Below are 13,089 nucleotides of genomic sequence, written 5' to 3'. Positions count from 1 at the left end.
TGGATCCACACCCTTCGATGATCAGCCGGTAAAACTAACGCCCTCAGATATAAAGTTAGACACTCTTGCCAAACATGACCAGCGATTTTATATGCCTTCAGATATAGAGTTGGACACTCTCAGTACCTGGAACAAATTCAGAACCCCGTTCCTACTCGCATTTCAACCAAACACAACATAAACATGCATGCTCATATAACCAAACAAACCACACTTATTTGGTAATCTAAAATCATGATTTTTCAAACACATATAGTTTAAACAAGTCAAGGCACGGTCATCTCTATAACACAGTATAAATCAACATATACATTCGGTTTTCAACAAAACTAGGGATGCAGCCCGTCGCCCCCTTTTTCCCAAAACTGTAATCATGAAAAACCCATAGTTTTCCCTCCATTAGATCCCCCTAAATGAGTAGTCAAAATACAGACAAGACCGTAATAACCGACATAAACAGATTCCTCTTACCTTTCTCCCAATGATCAAATCTCGAACTCCAAGGCCCCTAAACAGCGAACCGAGTGCCAAAACCTACAAATCCCAATACAAAAAATACTCATAACACTGTTCTCTACAAAACTACCGATCAGAATTGAAAATCGAGTCTTACCTCAATTTTGAGCCAAAACCCGAAAATAGCCGAACCGAAAATCCAATTCGTAGAACTTGTAGAGAATCCTTCCACGATCCTCGTGGTAACTTCGGATTAACGATTCTCGCGATGAACGGTGAAGAAATCTAGAGAGATGAAGAGTATGAAGAGTTTCTAGAAAGATAAAGAGAGAAAATGAAATTTCTTAGTTGAGAAGTAATGAAAATATTTATTTATAGTACCCTTAACTCAACCGTTCTCGTCGACGAGTCCCTATAAACACCTCTTTGAAGAAGTGGGTGATCTTGTTGACGAGCCTGAGATTCCCGGTTTTCCGAAATCCTTCGATTTCTCCTCGTCGACGGGCCCCTGAAACTCATCCGCGAGTATCCTTAAGACTTCGTCGACGAACTCTGGATTCGTTGACGAGGCCTGCTTAATTTACCTTTTTGCCCCTCATTTAATTAATTAAACCCACCTATCACGATTCGGGTTCCTACACGAGTGGTTTGGGAGTATAGTTCGGTAAGAGTTGGTTCAAGCATATTTATTATCTAAATGAGAGAGTCTCACTTATAATTTTTAAACTTGATTTGTAAACAAGTCAAGCATGAATACAATCAAATTTGACTCGTTTCGACTTGTGAATGGCTTGATAATCAAGTCGAATGAACTTGTTTATTAAGCTCATTAAGGAACTCGATAATGAACTCGTTAATAGGCGCATTAAGTTGGTTAAATCCCAAGAGTCTAATTTTGACCTAATTGTCCAAGGAGAAAGACATAAATTCTAGGTCAAAAAAAAAAAAAAAAAAAACAAATGGATGAAATTAATATTATTAGGTCATTTATAAAATTTCAACTTAACGAGTCGAGCATGAGTACAGTCGAGTTTGGCTCCTTTTGACTTGTATATGACTCAATAATGAGGTCGAATGGACTTGTTTATTAGATTCATTAAGGAACTCGATAATGAGCTCGTTAATAGGCTCATTAAGTTTGTTAAATTCCAAGAGTCTAATATTGACCTAATTGTCCAAGCAAAAAGACATAAATTTTGGGTAAAAAAAAAAAAAGAACAAATGGATGAAATTATTATTATTAGGTCATTTATAAAATTTCAACTTAACAAGTCGAGCATGAGTACAGTCGAGTTTGGCTTGTTTTGACTTGTGTATGGCTCAATAATTAGGTTGAATGGACTTGTTTATTAGACTCATTAAGGAACTCAATAATGAACTCGTTAATAGGTTCATTAAGTTGGTTAAATCCCAAGAGTCTAATACTGACCTAATTATCCAAAGAGAAAGACATAAATTTTGGGTCAAATAAAATAAATGGATGAAATTATTATTATTAGGTCATTTATAAAATTCAACTTGAGGCCGAACCCAAGTCTGCAAATAAGTCAAGCCCGAGCTTGAGCTCGAGCTAATATTTTAATCTCAAGCCAAGCCCGAGCTCAAGTCTAACTTTCAAAGCTCAAACTGAGCTGAGGTAAGCCCGAACATGCTGAAGCTCAGCTCAATTTGACTCGTTTGCAACCCTATATATATATATATATACGTGCATAATATATACATAAAAAAACACAACTATTTTCACAAAATAATATACTATATTAGTAAATTATAAAAGTCATAAGCGCGCGCGCACACGCGCACACACACATTATAGTGCCCTCATAAGCCTCCAAACTCAATTCTAATTTTCTCAAATTTTTGGAATTTCAATTTATATGATTATTTTTTAGTTAGTTGATTTTTTTAGCTCTTCAACTTTTATTTGTTCAAATATGGATGCAATTACATGATTTGCACCGTTTCAAAGTTTTTTGTAGCGACCCAAAAATTATACTGCTATAAATATGTTTCGATACCAATAATAATAGTATCTACAATGTCAACCCGGACCCAAAGTGGGGTACCAGGGGTATTCCTGTTCTTAAATACATACTATTCATGCAGCGGAAAACATTATGTACCTGAACCTCACATATAATACCAAAGTTCTGCTATCTTCATAAATATACGTACACATTCCCAAAAATCCATAAAATATCTTAGGGATTCCACAAACATATCCCCCAACTCAAAACACTTACCTTAATACTATAGTACCAAGGCCTCCTTTACCTCAAAGTTTGCTCCACACGACTGTCCGGATTTCCTGAAATATTTAAATTCCTAGGTGAGACACCTCTCAGTAAGATGGAATAGATTATCATCAGTGTGTGGCAACATAAGTTCTAGTGTGTAATAAACATATCTTATAAAATAAAACTGTAACATAATTAACTGTAACTGATAAATCATATAAATTTGTACTCATACTTATATAAGTTTGGTAAAATATTATTTTCAAAATAAGCTTACTTTGACATAATAAATTTCTATATACATGTAAATCGTCTATTGTATTTGTATAATACTAAAATTTTCCTCTTGATGGATTTAGCTAGTTGATATCATGTATTACCCCCACATAATTGGATAGTGCAGTCTGTAGGCGGGACTTAGCAATGACTGGCCTACAACACTAAGTCAAAACTAATTCGTCTATAAACATGATTGGCCACCCCAACCTGGTCTAGACTTCCAGAAGGGATATGCTACTCTTCAATGACTCAATCGTCTACCATACACCAACACTCTATTTGAGACATATGGTGGCACTAATATGAAATAATAGTTACGGTACCATATTCTGAATTTAAACTAATCCATCAGGGCTCTGCTACCATATAATACATAATATAACCGTAACATATCTCATTTTCATATTTCTGCGTAAAAACTATTATATCATAATTTCTAAATAAACTGTCATATCATAATTTTTGAATAAATTGTTATATCATAATTGATCACGACATAAAGTTGGCTGAACTATCACAACACTTGGCCAGCTGAACTATCATATTATACTAAACAATATCATATTTTCTATAATGTTTATAACATTTTTTAAAAATCATTATCAAACCACACTTCTTCTATATAATCATAAAATAATCTGGTCTACTTATCTATGTTGGCTTTTTTAGTCCAATCTCTGTTCTGATACTGACAAATCACTAGTATATTATGTATGCATTTAGTGTATGAATAGGTTATCATTTTAACACGAAAATAAGATACTAGAAAATGGAAGCCAGTAGGGACATAAAACTCACACACTCTTGGCGAATTCCATGGAAAATGAAGAGCAAAAGAAGAAGATATTTTGATTTTAATTTGTATTGCATTTAATTTTTTATTTGGTTTGTAATAATACATGCATATGCATGATATGATTTGAATGCTCAGATGACCGTAGTTTGACCATTGGGAACCAAAGGCCATAGACAGACCTTAGGGCTGACTTCAATCAACCGACCCCAGGTTTTTTAGGCTAAATTAAAGAACCTTGACCTTAGATAGATCCTAGGTCCTTGCACGTAACTTTAAATGAAAATCACGACTTAAATGCACACCTTGAGTGTGTTCAGTCGACTGAACCCAAACCTTCATAGAAGAGTTGGTCGATCGAACCTCCTAGGGTCAATAGGTTGACTATTTGGTCGACCATTTTGAAATGCACCTAACACTTACTATCGACCGAACTGGCACGTGGGTGATTCTCAACACCCTAGTCGACCGAACCTCTTAGTTCAAATTGGATATGCTCGATCAAACCTTAAAATTTGGTCAACCGAACATGCCCTGGTTGTCCGAACCTCGGAGGGTTCAAAATCGAATATGGTCGACTAAAACCTTAGTTCAAAAATAGCCTGATCGACCGAACTTAGTGATATGGTCGAACGAACCTTAAATATGGTCGACCAAACCTCTCGGGTTCCGAATTTTTTAAGGGTTTAAATGTAATTAACTTTTAATTAAACAAAAACAATTTGAAAAATACCCAGCATGTCCTCAACAGTTATAATTTTTGAAAAATCTATAAATACCCTTTCTATAACTCAAATTAACAACTTTGATTAGCCTTAATTTTCTCTCTAATTCATTGTTAATTAAAGTTCCCCCAAAATATTTTTTATTGTTAAAATCATTCCTTTGGGACCAAATCTTTTATACAAATCTCTCAAACTCTCTTTCATGCATTTATTTCAAAATCATTTTTGAGGAGAGTATTTTATTTAGGGCATTTTATTTGCTTTTACTCTTACATAGCTTTTATCTTTGAAAAACATTTTTTAGAGTATTTTCTTAGGTTTTCTCCCAGTTATCTCTTATAAATATTCTTTATTTGCAAAAATATTTATAAGAGAACAATAATACTCATTTTTCATATGCATTTTATTTGTGTAAAATTATTTGATAGCACCCTTACTCTACTGAGCATATTTCATATGTAATGACCTGTTTAATTAACATGATTATATATATATATATATATATATATATAGACTCAGATACCTTCTACGTCATTAACCTAAACAGCAAGAAGCGTAAATCATAATAAACATATCCATACAATATAATACTAGAGTTATATACATATTACTGTTTTCCCAAAATATAAATACATCTCTTCCCCAAAAATACCCTCAACTAGCTAGGGTTAATACAAAATCTAACTCTGTACTCACTTTGCTGACAGGGCATTACAGACGCCCCTTTACTTGAGAGCCTGGTCTGCTCGCCTACCTGGATCACGTAAAAAATGTTTCAATATTGGGATGAGCCAACGCTCAATAAAAAGAAATATGCTATTACTAGTGTGTGGCAGATGAACTACTGTATATATCATGAAATCTGTTTCCATATAAAATGAATAACTGAATACAAGAGTACAGTACCATAATAAAATACATCTCCCCTTTTCCCTGTTGCTTAACATATCAGTATTATGGTTATAATTTAAAATACTTCTAGTATACATAAGTAGGATCCCTGTTTCTGTAAATCCATACGTAAATAATAATAATTGAAACTATTCCCTGTGGCTATCTGTGTCATGACATGCTCCTTATGATGAGGTTGTGCGGCCCGTAGGCTGGATTTACCCTGACTGGCCAACTAGGAATAAATCACTGAACTCCGTGAGTCGACCTGCCCACCTTAACCCATATCTGGATGGGGAGTCTAACCTCTTCAAGGGCCTAGGTGGTCGACCGTACCACATATATTTGAATAGGTGGTTGCACTCATAAAGTAACATCGTATCTGTAGCAACGGTACCATGCTTTGTAGCTGCAAGTCCAACAGGGTCTGATATCATATAATATATTTCTATATACATGTCTACCTGATTTACCATGATTCTGAAATACTGAAATAACCATGATACTGCATAACGTACTGAAATCTGAATAATCATAACATGGAACTGCATATTCATAATACTGGAATTCATGTTATCATGGCACTGAAATTCATAAGATCATGGTACTGAAATATCGTAAAATCATGGTATTGGAATTCGTATAATCATGGTACTGAAATACGTATAATCATAATACTGAAATTCGTAAAATCATGAAACTAAATTCATAAACGTATTCCCGTACCATATACATAATCATAAGCCACACCATACTAAAATACATAATTTTTGTAAATAAATAAATTGCATAATATTCAGAACTTTCCGAACATAGCATATTTCCCTTGCCTTATCTCTGAAAAGCCCCTATTGTACTCTAGCCTGATACCCGCAGGGCCTCCTACAAAACACCCTAAAACCCATATTTTTCAGAACTAAACATCAATATTTTTCGGCCTGTATCAATTCCTATAACTACCACAAGGCCAAAAGGAGACTAAAAGGCCTTACCCTGAATTTGGGATGATTTCCAACTCCAATTTCCTAACAATCCGCTCTGGTAGATGCGTAAAGAACTTCGCCAGGAGCGTCGTGGTAGCTCGGATCATCGATCCGGCTACTGGTGGGGCCGAAAATGAAGAGAGAAGGGAGAGAGAGAGAGAGAGAGAGAGAGAGAGAGAGAGAGAGAGGAGAGAGTGAGAGAGCGGCGAGAGAATAAATAAAAATCCCATCTTTCCACTATTTATGCTTTTAGATTCGTCGACGAGACACGCCGCCTCGTCGACGAGTGCTTCACAAAATTCGTCGACAAAGCCCTATATTCGTCGATGAAATTTAGACCGCCCCTAGACCCTCTCTCGGTATTTTCTCGTCGACGAGGCCCTGTGTTCGTCGAAGAAATCCTTAATGTAACGACCTACTCCTTTTTCACATATATATTTATATATATATATATAAATTATCATCACATCATACATTCCAACTTAGCAGGTCACAATCCACCTGGGCCCGTGGGCACCAGGGATATAACAAAACACACAGAAGAAGCCTACGCAGCAGAAAGTATAAAATCATATACATCTCATCATAATGTGCATAACACATACTAGAGTCACTACAATTACTATCTCACAGTGTATACATCTCAAAAATGAAATCTAAGGACAATCCCCACAAAACCTAACTGTCCCTACCAAAAACTTACCCTTCCAAAGAGGGCAAACAACTGATCTAGATCAGCGGGGCTTTTCCCACTCTCCTATAAGGGGCTCTTGAAAAATGTATAAGATTTAGGGGTGAGACACCTCTCAGTAAGGGAAATAAACTAATACCAGTGTGTGGCAACATGAGTATTCTGTGTGCTACATATACTATACATAACATATTCAATACTGTTTATCAAATCTGGGAAAACATATGCATATCAAAACATGGCAGAACATACTGCATTTTCGTAAACATTTCTCATCTCATATCATAATAATAATAACATAAAAACAATCCTAGTAGGTTAGCTGACTGTTGTCATGTATTACCCCCACATGACTGGGTTGTGTGGCCCGAAGGCGGGACCTGACAATGGTTGGCCGACCACTGCCAAGTCAAACAGTAGTCTATAGGTCCGATGGGTCTACCCAGACTGGTCCGTACACCAGGGGCGATAACAACACACTTCTTGAAAATAACCACATCGACCATCCAATCTCACACCACTCCGTACAGCGGCGTTAACACAGATATCATGATCACGAGGACCATGGACACATAGCAACGGTACCGTGCAAGTGCTAGCCTAGACCAAGCCAACCAGGTTCTGATATCATATACATATACTAAAACCGTGATACATAAATATCTCATATAATTTATTTTTTCACATCAATCATATCATTTCACATATATACGTGTATCATGAAAATCATCTACCGGTACGCCGGTATTACACATTTTATCATAGCTCGGCTCGTACGCCGGCAAATCACATAGCACAGCCCGTACGCTGGCAAACCACATAGCACGGCCCGTACGCCGGCAAATCACATAGCACAGCCCGTACGCTGGCAAATCACATAGCACGGCCCGTACGCTGGTAAATCACATGGCACAGCCCGTACGCTGGCAAATCACATAGCACGGCCCGTACGCCGGCAAATCACATATACATATAAAAATATCTCGGCCCGTACGTCGGTTTTCCATCATAGAAATCCATATCGTCCCTATTCCAAAAAAAAAAAAAAAATAGTATTTCACAACATTTTTATACTCATGCCACACTAAACAAATTTTCTACGTATTCAACATATCATCATTTAAACAGTATTTTTCAAATATAAATCATATATATAAATATATTTATTTTTTCTAAAACCAGATGCTACATATATATACATACATTTTCTCAAAACAAAACTAGTTTAGTTTATCCCCTTACCTGATTCCTGAAAAGCCCCTAAGAAAATTTTTCCCGTACTCACAAGGTTCTCAACTCAACACCCTGAAAATGAAAACTCACAGAATTAAAGTTTAGTATTTTCGTACGTACAACATTTTTTATAACTACCATTAAGTCAAATTCGACTTAAAAAGTTTTACCTCAACTTAGGGATGATTCCCAACGTTCCCAATTAACACGCTGGAACTGAAAATTTCCAGTATTAAAGTTTAGTATTTTTACGCGTATATCACTTTCTTCAACTGTCAAAAATCCAAATATTGAATATAAAGTCTTACCTTGGATTTGGGATGAAATTCAACTTCGTTTCCCTGACGATCCGCTCCGGCAGACTTGTAGAGAACTTCGCCAGGAACGTCGTGGTGGCTTTGGTTTGTCGATCCGGCATAAAAATAGCCCAAAATTGAAGAGAAAGAAAGTCGTAGGAGAGAGAGAGAGAGAGAGAGAGAGAGAGAGAGAGAGAGAGAGAGAGAGAGAGAGAGAGAGAGAGCACTTCCAAAAAAATCCAAGTAAGCTTCTTGAAGAAGCTTGAGTTATATTTTATATATAGTAATCATTAATTAAAGTAAAGCTTCTTGAAGAAGCTTTCCACTTTCTATATATATATATACCTTTAACCTTTATATTAAATGCATATCATAATAACTTACTTTTATATATATATATATATATATATATATATTTCTTATCATACTATTCATTTTACTTGTTAATTTAATTAATTTATTTTATTTTATTATTTTATTATTATTATTTTTTTAAAATTTTATTTTTCCCGGTTACTACATTCCTTTCCTCTTAAAAGAATTTCGTCCTCGAAATTTACTATTTCCGTAACTCGCCATCCTTTAATCAGGAAAAAGGGTCTACTCATTTTATTACCTACCCTCACTTATGGCGGAGGAATACCGTGATTACATTCCAAGTCCTAGAAGATTACATGTACAAAAGAAACTTCTTCTAGAACTAAAATACTACACTATTCAAATCATTACATGTACCTGCAAAAGAAACTACCTAACTACTTACATTTTATCCACTCAGACCTCTTGAAATAAATGCGGATATCTCTGTTTCATCTGCTCTTCGGACTCCCAAGAAGCCTCTTCTACTACATGATTCCTCCACAGAACATTTACCTGAGGAATTTTCCTGTTACGTAGTTCATGTACTTTCCTATCCAGAATCTGTACTGGTACCTCCTCATATCCCAGTGAATCACTAAGTTCCAACTCATCATAACTGATGACATGAGAAGGGTCTGGGACGTATTTCCTCAACATAGCAACATGAAATACGTCGTGAATCCTGGACAATACAGGTGGGAAAGCTAGCCTGTAGGCTACCGGTCCCACTTTATCTAGAATCTCAAATGGACCGATAAACTTAGGACTAAGTTTACCTTTCGTCCCAAATCGCATAACCTCTTTCATCGGAGCTATCTTCAAAAATACGTGATCACCTACGTCAAACTCTAAATTCTTGCGGCGATGGTCGGCATAACTCTTCTGTCGACTCTAAGCTGCACTGATTCTGTCCCTGATAAGACGAACTTTATCACATGCCTGCTGAACCAGCTCTGGCCCCACTACTCGCTGCTCACCCACTTCATCCCAAAACAAAGGAGAACAGCATCTCCTACTGTACAGAGCCTCAAATGGTGCCATGCCAATGCTAGACTGATAACTGTTATTATACGCAAATTCTATTAATGGCATGAACTGAGTCCAACTACCCCCAAAGTCTAGTACACACGCTCTGAGCATGTCCTCTAATATCTGTATCGTCCTCTCAGTCTTCCCGTCTGACTGAGGATGAAATGCCGTACTAAATGATAACTGAGACCCCAGAGCCTCCTGCAAACTCCTCTAAAATCGTGATGTGAATTATGGGTCTCGATCCGACACAATAGATACAAGCACCCCATGAGAACGTACTATCTCCTGAATGTAAATCTCCGCTAAACGGCTGAGGGAGTAGCTGATCTTGATGGGAATAAAGTGAGCGGTCTTCGTCAATCGATCAACAATCACCCAGATGGCATTATGACCATGCAACGCCGTCGGCAGTCCTGACATGAAGTCCATCGATATGTGATCCCACTTCCACTCCGAGATGAATAACGGCTGTAACTGCCCTACCGGTCTCTGGTGCTCAGCCTTTACCTGCTGGCACGTCAAACACTGCGCTACATATTCGGCAATCTCTCTCTTCATACTACTCCACCAGTATGACTCTCGCAGATCTCTGTACATCTTCGTACTACCGGGATGAACTGTATACAAAGATCTGTGAGCCTCCTCTAGAATAGTCTTCCTGATCTCAGTATCGGCAGGAACACATAATCTGGAACGGAACCGCAAAGTTCCGTCATTTGCGATACTGAACTCCTCCCCCTGCCCACTCTGTACTTTGTCTATCACCTACACTAGCTCTGGATCTTCCTTCTGGGCAGCTTTAATTCTCTCCTGCAGGGTAGGCTGTACCACTAGGCTGGCAATACATACTGGGAGATCACTCTCCACCAACTCTATGCCGAGTCTCTCCAAATCCATTATGATTGGATGCTGGATCCCCGTAGCCGCCAACACTGGCTCCCTAGATTTCCTGCTCAACGCATCAGTTACCACGTTTGCTTTCCCTAGGTGATAACTGATGGTACAATCAAAATCCTTAATCAGCTCCAACCACCTTCTCTGCCTCATATTCAGTTCTTTCTGCGTAAAGAAATACTTCAAACTTTTATGGTCAGAGAAAATCTCACACTGCTCACCGTACAGGTAATGCCTCCAAATCTTCAGTGCGTGTACCACTGCAGCCAACTCAAGATCATGGGTAGGGTAGTTCTTCTCATATTCTTTCAACTTCCTGGATGCATACGCCACTACCCTGCCATGCTGCATCAATACACAGTCAAGTCCTTTCAAGGATGCATCACTGTAAATGGTATACCCCTCACCCCCACATGGGATGATCAACATTGGTGCAGTGACTAGTCTCTGTTTTAGCTCCTGAAAACTCTGCTCACAACTATCGTCCCACTCAAATCTAACATTCTTCCTCGTCAGTCGTGTCAAGGGCCCTGACAAAGCTGAGAATCCCTCAACAAAACGACGGTAATAGCCTGCTAGCCCCAAGAAACTCCTGATCTTGTGGACATTTCTCGGTCTAGCCCAATTCACTACAGCCTCAATCTTGCTAGGATCCACAGAAATACCGTCTCCAGATACAACATGCCCCAAGAACACGACCTTCTCCAGCCAAAATTCACATTTACTAAACTTGGAGTACAACTTCTTTTCCCGAAGTGTCTGCAAAACCTGCCTCAAGTGCGTCTCATGCTCCTCATAGTTCCTAGAATATACCAGTACATCATCAATAAAAACAACAACAAACTGGTCTAGGTATTGGTGGAAGACTCTATTCATCAAGTCCATAAATACCGTAGGAGCATTCGTTAAACCAAACGGCATCACTAGAAACTCGTAATGCCCATACCTAGTCTTGAAGGCCGTCTTTGAGACGTTTTCTGCTTTCACCTTCACCTGATGGTAGCCAAATCTGAGGTCAATCTTCGAATACACCCGTGTACCCTGGAGCTGGTCAAACAAATCATCGATACGGGGTAGAGGATACCTATTCTTGATTGTCACTTTATTTATCTCCCTATAGTCTATACACATCCTCATAGTCCCGTCTTTCTTTTTCACAAATAAAACTGGAGCGCCCCACGGAGATACACTGGGCTGTATGAAGCCCTTATCTAGCAGAACTTGCAACTGATTCTTCAATTCTGCTAACTTCACTGGCGCCATTCGATAAGGTACTTTAGAAATCGGCGCTGTACCGGGAGGTAGATCAATAGAGAAATCCACCTCACGGTCGGGTGGCAAGCTTGGTAACTCATCCGTAAAAACATCCACAAACTCCTTCACTACAAGCGTGCTAGCAAGTTTCGACTCATTCTCTGACATCTCTTTCACAACCACCACAAACCCCTGACAACCACTCAGCAGTAGTCTCCTGACCTGAATAGCTGAAACTAGCTGAGGCGGGGATTGTACATGCGACCCTTCAAACTTGAATTCTGCTTCCCCCGGGGGTCTAAATATCACCTCTCGTGCACGATAATCTATGCTGGCAAAATTAACTGCTAGCCAATCCATGCCAAATATAACATCAAACCCATGCATGTCTAACACTATCAAATCACCAGACAATGTTTTCCCCTGAATCTCTACTGGGCAGTCGCGGAGTACCCTACCACACCTCACTACCGACCCAGTCGGTGTAGATACCAACAGTTCAATATCTAATGATTGTATTTCAGCCTCACATAATTTAATACACTCCAAGGACACAAATGAGTGTGTAGCTCCTGAATCAAATAATGCAATAACTTTAAAAGAAAGCATAATGACCATATCTGTCACCATGTCACCTGACGCCTCAGCCTCACCCGGCGTCAGAGTAAACACCCTAACTGGAGCAGTATTCCTCTACTGGCCCCCCCGTGGTGCCTGATAACCTCCCCGGTATGGTCTAGGAGCTGGAACTGCATCTAGTGGAGTAGGACAGTCTCGTACCATGTGTCCCGATCTACCGCAGCGATAGCACACCGGAGCTGCATCTGGCGGGGTAGGACAATCTTGCACTATATGTCCCGATCTACCGCAGCGGTAGCACACTACACCACCAACTCGACACTCTCCCCAGTGTCTCCTACCACAAGTCTGACAAACTGGAGGACCCTGCCCTGTCTGCACCTGGC

This window comes from Malania oleifera, chromosome 2 (assembly GCF_029873635.1).
Source record: "Malania oleifera isolate guangnan ecotype guangnan chromosome 2, ASM2987363v1, whole genome shotgun sequence".
Taxonomy (NCBI): domain Eukaryota; kingdom Viridiplantae; phylum Streptophyta; class Magnoliopsida; order Santalales; family Ximeniaceae; genus Malania; species Malania oleifera.
The sequence above is the reverse complement of the archived record's forward strand: the minus strand, read 5'-3'. Positions refer to the sequence as shown.